Source organism: Oryzias latipes, chromosome 9 (genome assembly GCF_053564925.1).
Source record: "Oryzias latipes strain Hd-rR chromosome 9, Olatipes_Hd-rR_3.1".
NCBI lineage: Eukaryota > Metazoa > Chordata > Actinopteri > Beloniformes > Adrianichthyidae > Oryzias > Oryzias latipes.
This window is the reverse complement of record NC_136245.1, coordinates 1000583-1017500: the sequence shown is the minus strand read 5'-3', so window position 1 is coordinate 1017500 and position 16918 is coordinate 1000583. Positions and strand designations below refer to the sequence as shown.

The 16918-nt window shown below is 44.9% G+C and overlaps 1 long non-coding RNA gene across 1 annotated transcript; it reads right to left on the bottom strand.

Moving 5' to 3' along the window:
- Positions 1-348: 348 nt before the first annotated feature.
- On the bottom strand, positions 349-16356 carry LOC144994475 (uncharacterized). The gene is made up of 5 exons (XR_013658034.1): positions 16243-16356; positions 11499-11654; positions 9744-9888; positions 4913-4949; positions 349-3495 (listed from the first exon to the last, which is right to left on the bottom strand). It is a non-coding gene; the product is annotated as an uncharacterized LOC144994475 (long non-coding RNA).
- Positions 16357-16918: the final 562 nt, after the last annotated feature.

Sequence of the window (16918 nt, the reverse complement as noted above, 5' to 3'; positions counted from 1 at the left end):
TTGATAAATATTGCTTTAAAGGGAGTGGAAGGAAGCGAACTTATATAATCCCACCCCGTTATTCTATAACCATTTTATTACATGATTTATCAATATCCGGTTCCCAGTTTTTATCAGACAGAATTAAGAATCATAAAGTATCAATAAAGCACATGACAAAGATGAATTACTTAATTATTATGTAAAAATAACTATTTCAGAAATCAACATGGCAAATGCAGATCATTTATCCAAAATATATGCAGATTATGTTACTTATAAAAGTCATTGATGTGATTAAAAATAATACTATATCAGTAAAATAGACATAACACTGTTTCAGAGATTTTCATAGCAAAATTTCATCAAGTATCAAAAGTTAAAAATATGTGCAAAATTATGTTACATTAGGAAAAAATTTGAATCAATTTATCAATTTTCGGAGAAAGTGAAGTATTATCATTAAAATTCAATCAATATAACCATTTTCAATAAGTGATTAATCATTTGTTTTACTATTTTTTCGTATTTATTTATTTTAATAATTATTTTTTTATAATAACGTAATGCTGTGAGGGGAAAACAAAAAGGCTCCATAATCTGTCGATTGTCTAAGGTTGGTGTTTCTTCTTCTGCTGAATAACAGCCGTTCTTCTGGTTTAAACAGAGTTTATAGTTCTCTTCACTGTTATGTCTGCAGACATTAGATTCAGGTCCAAATCCTTCTTCAACGTCAAACACCCACAATACAAAAAAGAACATACACAGCCATAAAACATCCTCCACAAAGTATCGGCAGAGCATCTTCACCACAAACTAATGAGACAATTGAGCTCCTAAGCACTAAAGGCCGTGTCCCACAGCCACCACCACCTTTCAGCTTCTTCCACGGATCAAATGTCTGTCTTTTGTGATCCATGTGTGATCTACGTCATTCATGAGTGTTTCTTGTGTCGTCATGCGTCGTTGTCCTCAGATGTCTGTTGGGGTGTCAGCCGACGGTTTTTTCGTGAATTCCGTTTTCAGTTGTTCAGAATTTTTGTTCACTTCAGAATTACTCAGTTTAGGCCTATTTAGTTTTTTATAAGCAATTACTTTCTAAATCGTACTCGATTGGTTGGGATTTTTGTGAGATGCAAACACAAATGTGTGTCTTTCCACGCATGCAGCACCAAAGTATTACTTTCATATCACGTATGCGGCACACATATCACGTCCTGATAGTGTAATTGATGCACAAATCACTAATGAATTGCAGATAAACCGCACAACAATCAGTAATCAATGATTGTGTCCCTAGAAGCTGACGGAGGACATCCGTGTGGTCTGCACCTGTCAGAAAGTGGTTTGTTTGCATGTTTTCCGTCTGTGGCGGAGACAAAGGCCTTTTTCTCTGGGGTGGGAGACAAGAATGTAAAAATATTTCCTCTGGATGGGTCTCTGTTTTCAGACCTGTGCCCCCTGCTGCCACCGACACCCCAGGCAAGTTGCCAGAGCAGCTCAAGGCTCAGAGCAGCTCTGAGCCGCCGTGGCAAGGCCTAATGTACCGGGTTCCTCTGCCCTGGGGGGCTCAGCTCACAATAACACAGTGAGGAGGAAGGGACTACATGTCTGCCCCCCTCCCTACAGACACACCCTTTAAATGCTTTCAAAGCAGTGACACCCACATTCTTTTTCAGCCGCAACTTCATCTTTAATTCACAAAAACAGCATCATGCACCCGGATCCATTCAACCGGATGTTAGTTCAAGTTACCCGAGATTTTACAAAAGAACGACCCCCCCAGCCGACCCCAGAACTATAAGTCTTAAGCTGACAATGCAAAAAGACAAATCTGCCATGGATGAATCAGATGTCAGACGGTGATGTACGGCGGCCGACAACCGCTATTGCAGCAAAAAATAAAAGAAGACGTAGCAATAAGGTTTTTTTAGATGCAACTGTTTCTTTTTTGCTGCAATGGCGGCTCTTGGTCACCGTAGTGATGCAGTCAGCTGCTCACCTTCCAGCTCCTTCCAGCTCAAACTAAACGGGAGGCTTTGCAGAGAACACAAAACAACAAAAAAGGAAGGACGCTTCACTTTGAAAGATTTCCTGCTAAAAGCCACCAGTCAGACTCCCCCAGGTTTGGTTATTTTCAGAGAACCCCTGTCCATGTAAGGGAGCTGAGATTGTGCAGGAATTTGATTAAAATGCATGTCAGGGAATGAAACTCAGCCCCCAGCGTGAATCTGAACCTCTGTTTGAAATCTTTAAAGAGCAGCGGCCGTCCTGATGCCACAGGGCCCAAAAAGCAACAAACATGTGGGATGGAAATGACAGATGATGTGGGACGCCTTGAGGAGGAGTTTCCAGCGCCACCAATGGCGTGCTCAAACCTCCACCCCTTCAAAGCCTCCCCGGCCCAGAAAGGCCGGAGGAGCCGCTCAGAAGACCAAATCAAAGGCAACAGCAGCAAACAAACACGTCCCGGCGGCATCTGCAGGCGGACGCCGCCAGCAAACTCTGTGCCTCCGTTTTGGGGGGGGGTCTCCCGTCAATGCAAAGGGACACAGCTGCTGAGCAGAGGGCGTCGGAGATGTGTTTGGATGAGTGTGGCCTTCTCCGACTCCCCACACAGGAGAAGATCGCTTCTGTAAGTCCATCTTTCAGAGACAGACAGGAGGGACTCAAGGTCGACTGGCAGGTTCCAGACACAGAAAAGTCCTGGGGGAGCTGCACAGGCTGGGGGGGGGGGGGTCTTTGGAACCCGTCCAGTGAGGAATATTCAAAGAGCAGCTTCCTATGAGTCAGGAAAGAGGGAGCCCCCCCACGAGGAAGCACGTGCCAAACCAGGAAACTGATCAAAAGGAAACTGATCAGAATCCAATCCTCTCCATAAACTTGGCTTTTTTCAAAGCTAACAGACTCAAATATCCCTCCACCTTTGACGTTTTTGGTTTGCAGGACACACCTGATCCAGGTAACCAGCAGAAAGACGGACAAGTCAAGGACGAGGAGCCGGTGGACCCAGAAATAACTGAAAAACAGAAAAGATGCCTGGATAAGAATACATTTCAAAATAGCCTTTTTATTCAGAAGCTCACACTGGACCAAATGATCCATCACCTCATCACGGAAAAAGGAAGCTGATCAAAGCTGTTCTAAACGGGGGGGGGTCCTTTAACTTCTGACCCTGACTATCATGGATGACTGTGTCTGACCATAATTGCTTTGAAGCCTCTCTTCCTCAAAGACACTTCAGCCTTGATGAATGACCCCCGTCTTAACGAAGCGCTGCCATCGCCCCCGGCATGGTTTCCCCCGAACTTCCTCTGGGGTCACTGTCCCTGACTCCATCAACCTCGCTCGCATCAGGGCCAAGCAGACGGCGTCATCCCATACTCTTTCACAGCAGATCGACCTCAGCCATCCCCTGCCCTGTCCTGTGACGGCACGTGAAGGCGGTGCAGAACGTCCCGGACACGCCTGTCAGGGCAGAGCTCGTCTCCGAGATCCTGATCCAGACTTTAGATTCTGCCATTACAAAGAAAAGGACAACGCAAAGTCTTCCAATGTTTGAAACACTGGGCTGAAAGTTCGGACTCAAACTTTCAGGACATCCGGAATCGTCCTTTTTCTCGGACAGGAAGTTTGTCGGCTTTTCCAAATCCCTTGAAGGCGTTCCTTTGGCTCCGGCCCAGCAGGCTTCTGATGGCAGGAGCAGATAAAACAACACTTCACACTGTTGCAGCTGCATGACTGACATGCTGGATATTAAGCTGCAGATCTCAGAGACTCTGCCCCCCCCCCCCCCCCCCCCGCCTGTGGAAGTTAGAGAAACTTTAGGATCCTGCAAATCTTTCACAGTCAGTCCAAGGATGTGACCTATTCAAGTGTTTAAGTGCCAGAATCTAACAGAGCATCTAAGTGAAGAACCCCCCACCACCACCACCACCACACCACCACCACCCAGCCCCCACCACCCCTGCACTGTGGTGTTGAGCTGACATGACTGCAGGCTCAGGCACTGCAGCTCAATGTCCGGCTAAATATTGCTGAGATTGGCTGGAGTTTACTGGTACTGTAAGTGTTCCCATTTAATGCCACGGCCCCGGACCGCTCCTCCACAGCCCTCATTACTGTCACTGCGCTTTAAGATTACAACAGGGACCCTTCACCAGAGAGGAGGCTGCCGGCTTGATTGCCAAGAGAGCCGTGAAGCGGAACTTGCTTCCCATCCATCCAAACCTCTTATGTTCGTCTGAGGAGACCGGACGCCGGAGCCTAAACTCCTGTCAGCCTGTGAGGCCGGTAATCGCGTTAGAAGTTCACACGGTGGGCTGAGATGAAGAAACTGTGCAGTGCTAAAGGATGGACAGAAGAGCAGCGCAGCTCTGTGCCGGGCAGGTGTCAGGTAAGCCTCAGGGCCGACGGCGAGCTTCTCTCTGACTGGTTCTTTCACGGTCCATCAAGAATTCAGCTGAATCTTGAATTTCATATGTATCTGAATTTGGCTTCAGCGTTTATCATTTAAAATCAAAGATTCGTTTTTAGTATTTTCCCATAAATTCTGCTTAGTTTCTTGGATCTTTGAGATTCTAATTTGTCAGCGTGGTTCTTTACTTTGGACCACTGGTCATCACAGAGGGTCTGGGTCAGCGGAAGTGGAAGAACTGCAGGCTCTCCACAGATACAGAAATCCTTCAGAGTTCATTCATCCTCCACCACTTTTATCAAGTTCAGTCCAAGCGGGTGTAGATCTATGACGGCACCGGTTTCTGCTTTTCATTTGGACGTCTGCCCCTTTTACCCCCCTTTCAGAGACTGCTGGGGTAGAACCCAATGTGCACGAGACCAGGTCTCGTGCACATGACAGAAACTCACAGAGAAAACAAAGGTTGACAGGCAGTAGAACGGAAAACCAGACACTTAAATGCACGAGGGCAATTACCTGAAATGAAGGCAGCTGAGGGAAGATCAACCTTAACCTGGGGAGAGACGAGGAAAACAAAACCAAAGAAGCATCACAGAAATCCAACAGTCCTCACATCTAATACATTTACACCAGAACACTATGAAAACTAAGAAACAGCAGAAAAACATGAACACCTGGAAAAAACAATGCAGGAAATACAAAAGCAAATGCTTAGAAAATCCATCATCCATCCATCATCCATCCATCATCCATCCATCCTTCCATCCTTTATCCATCCATCCATCATCCATTCATCATCCATCCATACATCATCCATCCATCCATCCTTCTTCCACCCTTCATCCATCCATCATCCATCCATCATCCATCCATCCTTCCATCCTTTATCCATCCATCCATCCATCATCCATCCATCCTTCCATCCTTTATCCATCCATCCATCATCCATTCATCATCCATCCATACATCATCCATCCATCCATCCTTCTTCCACCCTTCATCAATTCATCATCCATCCATCAACCATCTTTCATCCATCCATCATCCATCCATACATCATCCATCCATCCATCCTTCTTCCACCCTTCATCCATCCATCATCCATCCATCATCCATCCATCCTTCCATCCTTTATCCATCCATCCATCCATCCATCATCCATCCATCCATCATCCATCCATCCATCTATCATCCATCCATCCTTCATCCATCATCCATTCATCATCCATCAATTCATCATCCATCCATCAACCATCCTTCATCCATCCATCATCCATCCATCCATCTATCATCCATCCATCCTTCATCCATCATCCATCATCCATTCATCATCCATCAATTCATCATCCATCCATCAACCATTCATCATCCATCCATCATCCATCCATTCATCATCCATCCATCATCCATTCATCCTTCATCCATCCATCATCCATCAATTTATCATCCATCCATCATCCATCATCCATCCATCATCCATCCATCCTTCCATCCTTTATCCATCCATCCATCCATCCATCATCCATCCATCCTTCATCCATTCATCATCCATCCATCATCCATCCATCCATCCATCCATCCATCATCCATCATCCACCCATCCTTCATCCATCCATCCATCCATCCATCTATCCATCATCCATTCATCATCCATCAATTCATCATCCATCCATCATCCATCCATTCATCATCCATCCATCATCCATCCATTCATCATCCATCCATCATCCATCCATTCATCATCCATCCATCATCCATCCATTCATCATCCATCCATCATCCATCCATCCATCCATCCATCCATCCATCCATCCATCATCCATCTTTCATCCATCCATCATCCATCCATCCATGCCTCTATCATCCATCCATCATCCATCCATTCATTATCCATCCATCATCCATCCATCAACCATCCATTCATTATACATCCATCATCCATCCATCATCCATTCATCATCCATCCATCCTTCATCCATCCATCCATCATCCATCCATTCATCATCCATCCATCCATGCCTCTATCTATCATCCATCCATCCATGCATCCATCCATCATCCATCCATTCATCATCCATCCATCATCCATCCATCCTTCATTCATACATCCATCATCCATCCATCATCCATCCATCCTTCATTCATACATCCATCATCCATCCATCATCCATCCTTCATCCATCCATCATCCATCCATCATCCATCCATACATCATCCATCCATCCATCCTTCTTCCACCCTTCATCCATCCATCATCCATCCATCATCCATCCATCCTTTATCCATCCATCCATCCATCCATCATCCATCCATCCTTCATCCATCTATCATCCATCCATCCATCCATCATCCATCCATCCATCTATCATCCATCCATCCTTCATCCATCATCCATTCATCATCCATCAATTCATCATCCATCCATCAACCATCCTTCATCCATCCATTCATCATCAATCCATCATCTATCCATTCATCATCCATCCATCCATCCTTCATCCATCCATCATCCATCAATTCATCATCCATCCATCCATCCATCCATCCATCCATCCTTCATCCATTCATCATCCATCCATCCATCATCCATCATCCACCCATCCTTCATCCATCCATCCATCCATCCCATCATCCATCCATCATCCATCCATTCATCATCCATCCATCATTCATCCATTCATCATCCATCAATTCATCATCCATCCATTCATCATCCATCCATCATCCATCCATTCATCATCCATCCATTCATCATCCATCCATCCATGCCTCTATCTATCATCCATCCATCCATGCATCTATCCATCATCAATCCATTCATCATCCATCCATCATCCATCCATCTTTCATTCATACATCCATCATCCATCCATCATCCATCCATCCTTCATTCATACATCCATCATCCATCCATCATCCATCCTTCATCCATCCATCATCCATCCATGCATCCATCCATTCATCATCCATCTATCATCCATTCATCATACATCCTTCATCCATCCATCATCCATCCATCATCTATCCCTCATCCATCCATCCTTCATTCATCCATTCATCATCCATCCATCATCCATCCTTCATCTATCCTTCATCCATCCATGGTCCATCCTTCATCCATCAATTCATCATCCATCCATCAACCATCCTTCATCCATCCATCATCCATCCATCCATTCATCATCCATCCATCATCCATCCATTCATTATCCATCCATCATCCATCCATCAACCATCCTTCATCCATCCATCATCCATCCATCCATTCATCATCCATCCATCATCCATCCATTCATTATCCATTCATCATCCATCCATCATCCATCCTTCATCTATCCTTCATCCATCCATGGTCCATCCTTCATCCATCAATTCATCATCCATCCATCAACCATCCTTCATCCATCCATCATCCATCATCCATTCATCATCCATCCATCCTTCATCCATCCATCCATCATCCATCCATTCACTATCCATCCATCATCCATCCATCATCCATTCATCATCCATCCATCATTCATCCATTCATCATCCATCAATTCATCATCCATCCATTCATCATCCATCCATCATCCATCCATTCATCATCCATCCATCATCCATCCATCCATCCATCCATCCATCATCCATCTTTCATCCATCCATCATCCATCCATCCATGCCTCTATCATCCATCCATCATCCATCCATTCATCATCCATCCATCATCCATCCATTCATTATCCATCCATCATCCATCCATCAACCATCCATTCATTATACATCCATCATCCATCCATCATCCATTCATCATCCATCCATCCTTCATCCATCCATCCATCATCCATCCATTCATCATCCATCCATCCATGCCTCTATCTATCATCCATCCATCCATGCATCCATCCATCATCCATCCATTCATCATCCATCCATCATCCATCCATCCTTCATTCATACATCCATCATCCATCCATCATCCATCCATCCTTCATTCATACATCCATCATCCATCCATCATCCATCCTTCATCCATCCATCATCCATCCATGCATCCATCCATTCATCATCCATCTATCATCCATCCATCATCTATCCCTCATCCATCCATCCTTCATTCATCCATCCATCATCCATCCATCATCCATCCTTCATCTATCCTTCATCCATCCATGGTCCATCCTTCATCCATCAATTCATCATCCATCCATCAACCATCCTTCATCCATCCATCATCCATCCATCCATCCATTCATCATCCATCCATCATCCATCCATTCATTATCCATCCATCATCCATCCATCAACCCTCCATTCATTATACATCCATCATCCATCCATCATCCATTCATCATCCATCCATCCTTCATCCATCCATCCATCATCCATCCATTCATCATCCATCCATCCATGCCTCTATCTATCATCCATCCAACCATGCATCCATCCATCATCCATCCATCCTTCATTCATACATCCATCATCCATCCATCATCCATCCTTCATCCATCCATGCATCCATCCATTCATCATCCATCCATCATCCATCATCTATCCATCCGTCTTCTTGACCTGCTAACATCCCTTTAGGGGTCAGGGCCAGTCCCAGCTGCTGTTGGGCGTAGGGGGGTGGGGTCCACCCTGGACAGATCTATACATTTTGTACTTCATTGATTGCAGCGCTCTGTATTCACTTCAGGTTAAACCTTTCAGTCAGTTTCACAATAGTTTATTATCAGACCATTGAATTATGGACAAGTACAACATAGAGCTAAGACATCGCAGATCCCAGAATACAAGACCTGGTCAGTTCTTTCAGGATTCAGTCTCTGATCCACAACATTGTTTCAGGCTTTTCCCTTCAGGAGTCGCCACAGGGAGTCAGCTTTACTGATCCGCACAGGTGATTTGGCAGAGATTTTCATGCCGGACGGCCTTATGACAACACTGTATTGTATCCGGGCTGGGGACCGGCACAGGGAGGCCCAGACTTTGGCCCCTTTGTGGCTGCATAGCCAGGCAGCAGCACGAAGGGTCTTCGAGGACCCCCTCTGGATGAAGCTCATCATGCCTCCTGGAAAACAAACGCTGGTTTCCTACATGCAGGCAACTGAACCATCCAGCCGATTTTGTCTGATATTAAAACGTTCACGTTGGTGGTTGAAGAGCGATCTCACTCTAAAGTGAGTCAGAGCACAATTACCATAGTTAGTGATCTCAGTGCAGACGAGGAATCAAACAAGATTCTCTAGGCAGTCCAGGAAATAAATGATTGAAATGTTTGAGGGGACATGACAACTTTAAGACAGATGTAGATTCTATTTTCTGACAGAAAAACTTCTTTCACAGTTCAGCTTTGACTCACTTTTATTGTTCCTCATTTGCTGTTTTCTTTGGAGGCCTGCAGTGACTGGAGCTTCTCTGCCTCTCATGCTCTGAATCCACATCTGAACTCTGGAAGCCCAACGGGGCACGGACGAGGCAAAGCCAACTGATGAAGTCTTGGCAGTCTGGTGGCGATGGGGGAAAAGCACAGTACTGAAAATGGCAGCTGTCAAGAGATGTGAGTCTGTGAGCGAGCATGCGAGCCCCCCCCCCCACCCCATCAACACATCCCGTTGTGGTCTGAGTGAGGATTTTGTCACATGCAGTCGGTATTCCAGGTCATCAAAGTAAATGCAGACGGGCAAGCTTGTCAAGTTGAGTGAGGAGGTCTGTCTGCCGAGTGCGCCTGCTTAGGTGAACCCATTATAGCATGGGGGGGGGGGGGGGGGGGGTCCTCGTCCTCAGTGATCCAGTAAAAACTCAGGAACAAAAAACCCTGAACAGATCCTCATATTTTCAATAAATCCTATATTCTAGAGTCAAACGCAGGAATCAAATCAGAGGTGAAGCCATGAAAGGAAATTACTCCACAAATATTTCTCCTGACCTGCTTTGACAAATCCATCCATCATCCATCCATCAAATCTGTACATCCATCCATCATCCATCCATCAAATCAGTGCATCCATCCGTCATCCATCCATCAAATCTGTACATCCATCCGTCATCCATCCATCAAATCTGTGCATCCATCCATCATCCATCCATCAAATCAGTGCATCCATCCGTCATCCATCCATCAAATCTGTACATCCATCCGTCATCCATCCATCAAATCTGTACATCCATCCATCATCCATCCATCAAATCAGTGCATCCATCCGTCATCCATCCATCAAATCTGTACATCCATCCGTCATCCATCCATCAAATCTGTACATCCATCCATCATCCATCCATCAAATCAGTGCATCCATCCGTCATCCATCCATCAAATCTGTACATCCATCCGTCATCCATCCATCAAATCTGTACATCCATCCGTCATCCATCCATCAAATCTGTGCATCCATCCATCATCCATCCATCAAATCAGTGCATCCATCCGTCATCCATCCATCAAATCTGTACATCCATCCGTCATCCATCCATCAAATCTGTACATCCATCCATCATCCATCCATCAAATCAGTGCATCCATCTGTCATCCATCCATCAAATCAGTGCATCCATCCGTCATCCATCCATCAAATCTGTACATCCATCCGTCATCCATCCATCAAATCTGTGCATCCATCCATCATCCATCCATCAAATCTGTACATCCATCCGTCATCCATCCATCATCCATCCATCAAATCTGTACATCCATCCATCATCCATCCATCAAATCTGTACATCCATCCGTCATCCATCCATCATCCATCCATCAAATCTGTACATCCATCCATCATCCATCCATCAAATCTGTACATCCATCCGTCATCCATCCATCATCCATCCATCAAATCTGTACATCCATCCATCATCCATCCATCAAATCTGTACATCCATCCGTCATCCATCCATCATCCATCCATCAAATCCATCCATGCATCATCCATCCATCAAATCTGTACATCCATCCATCATCCATCCATCAAATCTGTACATCCATCCGTCATCCATCCATCATCCATCCATCAAATCCATGCATCCATCATCCATCCATCAAATCCGTGCATCTATCATCCATCCATGCATCCTGCTTTGACAAAAATATTGACATAATATAATATTTTATCTCACTTAATACCTCAGTCTGATTGGCTGCAGGGTGTGAGAGCAGCCATGTTGTTGGCTTAGAGGCAGGAGGCAGAGCTGGAGGCAGCAGAGATCCAGATGCTGAGGTTCTCTGTGGGACCAGGATGGATCAGGACTGAATCCATCAGAGGAACAGATCATGGATGTTCTGGAGATCCATGCAGGGAAGCAGATGGAGACGTTTGAGAGGAAGAGCAGTGATGATGAGCATGATGATGAGGATGGTGAAAAGATGCTGAGGGTGGAGCTAGCAGGAAAGAGAGGAAGACCAAAGAGGAGGTTTATGGATGTAGTGAAGGAGGACATGAGGGTGGAGGATGTGGAGGAGGTAGACGCTGTTTTCAGCCCAAATCCAAAAACCTGTGCTGTTTTCTAGGGCTTAGTTTCTGCAGAGCAGCAGGAGTTCATTAGAAATTCACCTCTGAGTTGTGGATGGGACCATTGGTGCGAAGCAATCCTACCCTCACTTCCCATCATCCATCTGTTTCCACTCTCACACCCTCAACCTGACAATATCAGAGCCATCCATCCGTCCAGTTCTGATCCAGATTCTAGCTCAGACCAGGAGAACAAAGACGATCATGGATCTGTTGGTCTGCATCAGAATGGAGCAGAGCAGGGAGACTTTGAAGCAGTGATGTCACGGCTGCAGGCTTCCTCAAACTCCTGAGTCACAGTGATATGAATACAGAAATACTCAGAAATGCAACAGAAAAGCAGCTTTGATGGTAAAAACTAAAATGAAGCTGAAATAAAAACATTATTTTTAAAGAAGAATATTTGCGATGAATGTTCAGCAGGAAAACTCTTTAAATGTTTTAATCTTTAAATGTCTCCTGGATTAAACCTCTGACACCAAGTGTTGCAAATACGCTTCAAAGCACTTCCACTCAGAATACCGCCGTGTTCCTCCACTTCTGGTTGATGATTTCCAATTATTTAAACAAAATCAAGTCAGGTGTTGGCGTGTGGAGGATATCGTTTGGATACACTCATCAGAACATGTCACCTGTTTCAGTCAAATATGACGTAAGAGGCAAAAGAAGAGCCAGAAGTTTCTGAAGAGTGAAGGCTCCAGTGACAGGCTGGAAGAACATCGACAAGATGAACTGTGATCAGAGCGAATCGCTCCTCGCTGTCCCGCTCTTTGTGCCCATGGCGCTTTCAGCTGGGACCGGGGGACAGGGGGTGGGAGAAGGGAGGTGGCGGGGCTGAACGCCTTATTTGTTGGCATCTTAGGCAACAGCAAGGCTTGTGGACTTCTTGAAAACAGTTATTTCCCCTGCGGGGACAGGGTGCTGTGGGACAGTCATTAAGCTGTGAAGGCATGAGTCTTCCCCATCAGCCCCATCAGCCCCCATCAGCCCCATCAGCCCCCATCAGCCCCATCAGCAGTCAGAAGCGTCATGGCCTCACATGGAAGCAAATGGCTCCTTGAAAGCCTCCTTGCTTCCACCTCAGTGGCTGCAGACTTGCTGCTCCTTTTTATTCCACGTTGCCCTTTTTGGCTCTTCTGAACCGTCTTGGAATGAACAGTTCTTTACACAATTTCCATATTTCAGAATTAAATGTAACTTTTACAGTCTGACTGCAACAGTTTTTTTCTTCAAAGGTGAATGTTTCAGTCAGGTGGAGTCTTCATCAGTGTGTATCCTCTCCAGTTAGTCCCAAATGCTGCCGCAGACTCCCAACCAAAACCAGCAGGAGAGACCACATTACTCCACGTTTAGTGTCTCTGCACTGAATGTGTTAGAATCAATTTTAAGATTTTAATGATTGCTTTTAAAGCACGCTGTGGTCTGGCCCCTAAATATCTAGCTGATCTCCTCGTTCCTTATGTGCCTGCTTGCAATCTTAGATCTTCGTCAAAAGACTTTTTAACCATCAGATTGACGGCCACAGGAGACGGGGCCTTTGCTATGAGAGCCCCAACACTCTGGAACGGTCTCCCAGAAGAAATCGGGCTCGCTGAGTCCCCACCAGTATTTAAATCTCTTCTAAAAACGTACCTTTACAGTGGTGCTTTTAATGCTTGTGCTGGTTCTTACATTTAAACTTGTGATATTATTGATTTCAGTGATTTGATAGATTTTAACCGCTGTTTTATTTTGTCGTACTGTATTCTGTTTCTAATCCTGGTCTTTTGTCTCAGGTGAATTGTACAGCACTTTGTAATCTGGATTACATGCCATATAAATAAAGTTTCTTATTTTTATTATCAGAGGGACTGGTCTCCTCCCCTTTTAAACGCCGTGACTCTAGAGTGACTGTGGGAACAGTGACATGCTACATTCATGTGTTGCTGAACTGAAAGGGCTCCTTGTCTCAGCCCTCATAGGTCTGAAAGAGCTCATCAAATCTAAGTGCAGGCCGTTTAACCGAGACGACCCTCACTAAGATCTGCATTTAACATTTCTATTCATCTATAAAGACGGAAATGAGAACAAGTGAAAACTGCAGTGGAGTCGGTCAAATCAGCTTGATCCAGCTGAAAGCAAAATGACAAACAGGAAAGAATTCTTTACAATAGAATGACTTGTCTTTAGAAAACATGTCATCGTGAACAGATGTACAATAGATTACAAAGAACGATCATAAAACCCTTTTCAGTTCTGCCCTTCAACAAATAAAGCAGGACTCAAACCCTGTAGGGCTTTTTGTTTCTCAGAGGAGAAAATGCATCAAACATTTCCCACATTTTTATCTATTTTATTAATGAGTGAAAATGAGCTATCTTCAAAACTTTTTTTTTCAAGATGGCATGTTTTCAACTCAATGGATTTATGTAGACTTGTTTAATGACCAAGATTGTCTTCGTTTCTGCCGTCCGCACTGAGGCCTTTCAGGGCTTTTCTTTAATCGCATCATTTCCTGCAGACGCTCCAGAAACACTGGAGTTTGTAACGTGTTTCAGCAAATCTGTGAATCCCAACAACACACGCATTTAAAGAGGGAAAAGTGTGGCAAGCGCAGGAATGAAAGTCAGACATGTTTCCAGAGACGGGGACGCCTCGGGACGCCTCAGAAGCCTGACGTTTGCAGAGGCAGCTGTCAGCCCGGAAGAGTCAGAGGGAAAAAATAACACAAAGGTGGTGAGAGGAAACACTGCAGCGCTCAGTGCATCACCGGGGGCGCAGGCCTTTTGATGGACAAAGCTGCCAGAGCAAAGCTGCATATCAGCCAAGTAAATTAAGCAGGGGGGGGGGGGGGGGCGGGGGGGGGCAGCTGGGAGCATGTTCGTTTGCTGCCTGTCACTGACTCCACCCGCTTCTTCTGCATTTGCAGCCCTGTCTCCGCCTCTTTTGTTTTAGATCTTCGGGTGTTGCTTTGCTAACTGTTAGAAATATCAGAACTGAAACCGCCATCTCCTCACATGTGGGAGGAGTCAGGACGGCGACTTGCTATTAAAACCTTTCAGGAAACCTCAAAACCGATCTTAAAAAAAAGCGTTTTCATTTGATGAGGAGTTTGTTTTATTCCATATTGTTTTTATACTTTATTGGTTGGGATCTGTTTGTTCATACTCTCATGTTTGTTGGGAAGAGAATGTTGTGGTCATTTTCTTTCTGTCACATTTTTTGTTATTAATTGATTGTATTTTTTGAGTTATTTGGTCATTTTTCATGTTTTTCTTTAAACACTTCCAGCATTTTGATACTGAGAAAAGCAACAGCAGTTCCTGTGTTTCTTTTCTTTATTAGATTTATTTTTAAGGTTGTTTTGACATTTCCATATTTGGAAGCTCTTTGTGTTGTGAATATTGTAAAATGTTCAGTTGGTTTTTGCCTCTGATGCACATCACTCTTTGCAGCAGATTAGCCGTCTGTGTGGGGTTTTGTGCTTGAAAGTGTTCACCCTTTGTCCTGCGTTTAACCTCCGTACTGCACATTGTGGTAAAAACGCAGAAGTGCAGCACGTCTGCAGAAAAGACGCATTGCAAACGCTGAGCCCCACATGTGCGCTGAACACACAGAATAAGAGTAGTAACAGATTTGAACTCAGTATTTGTAAGATTTTGTACACTTTGTTGGGTCTTTGAAACAGGAAGTTAAAATCCCCACAGGAGCCCACTGCTGGTCGATACTTTGACTTAAGTCTTCTCCATCTTTTGTAAATGACTTTGGTCTGATCGTAAACGGCTCTTTGGAAACAGTGATGCGGTTTCCTGTTAACATCAGAGAAACCTGGCAGAGAAAGTGTCAACCTGAAACATGTGAATGAAGAACCCAGAAGCTGCCATTGTGTCCCCCCCCCACACAACTAAACCTGTACGTCTAAAGGAGCTCCCCCCACTGAACATCAGGAAATGTTCCCTCTTTGACATCAATCAGTTCAGCCTAATGTTTCTGCAGATTAGTACATACCCCCCCACGCAGGTTTCCGCTTCTTCCCATGACACTTCACGCCAAAGAAATCCCTGACGTCTCAGCAGTGCGGTAAAAGAAGTTGATAAGCTCATTCTGAAACAGCCCAGCGCGCCGTCCAACAGTGTATTAATCCCGACCTCCCTCTAATCCAATTAAACATGGGAGCAGAGGTGCTGTCATCGCCAAACATGTTTCTGCAGGAGCCCGCTAAAAAAGCCTCCAGACAGATTAAGGCAAAGAAGATCCTTAATTTGTTAATCACTGAACTCTGCTGTCAGCGATAGGGGAAATGAGCACGTCTTCATGCTCGGCCCTGAAATGAGCGGTGAGTCAAGCATGAAACACAAAGGGGGAATCAAGAACAATTACCGGGAAATGAAGAGAGGATCAAACGTGGATCCTTTTCATTTTCTGGACAAGGCCTCGCTGCCTGTTGCTCTGCCAGCGCCAACGTCTGCCTCCGGAGACGGAGTTTGATCTGCTGGAAACAGAGCCTGTGAAGGAGTTTGACCCGCATGTGGGTGTTCAGCTTCAGTCCCACACCCCGACTCCACCAGAAAACAAGCGGGAGCACTGAGAGCTGCCCCCCCCCCCCCGTCCCACAGACCTCCAGTGTCCCAGTTTCATGAAGCGTTGCACATAAATCCCAGTCATTTTTACACTTTTGTACACCACAGCTGTGCCTGAATGGTGGAACTGGATCTTTTTATTTTTGGGGGGACAAGAGAGAAGCAAACTTTGGGAGAGTGACAACAGCAGAGTGGAAGACCTCTACAACAGAAAGGATCAAAACACACATTTCAAAGCTTTTCTCCTTGTAATTAATATTAAACCTGCAGTTCTTGTTGCCGAGGTGCTTCTCCTAATGTAGATCAGTAGAAATTCTCAAAGCCCGGATGGGCCGGCATTCACAAAACAGGGGCGGAGCAATCAACACTTTGATTTGGTTAGTTTGGCAGTGCTTAAAGAAGCTTTTATTGATGATTTCTAAATCTTCATCAATATTCATACTAATATTGACTCAAAAATTGGGGGCAAATGGGAG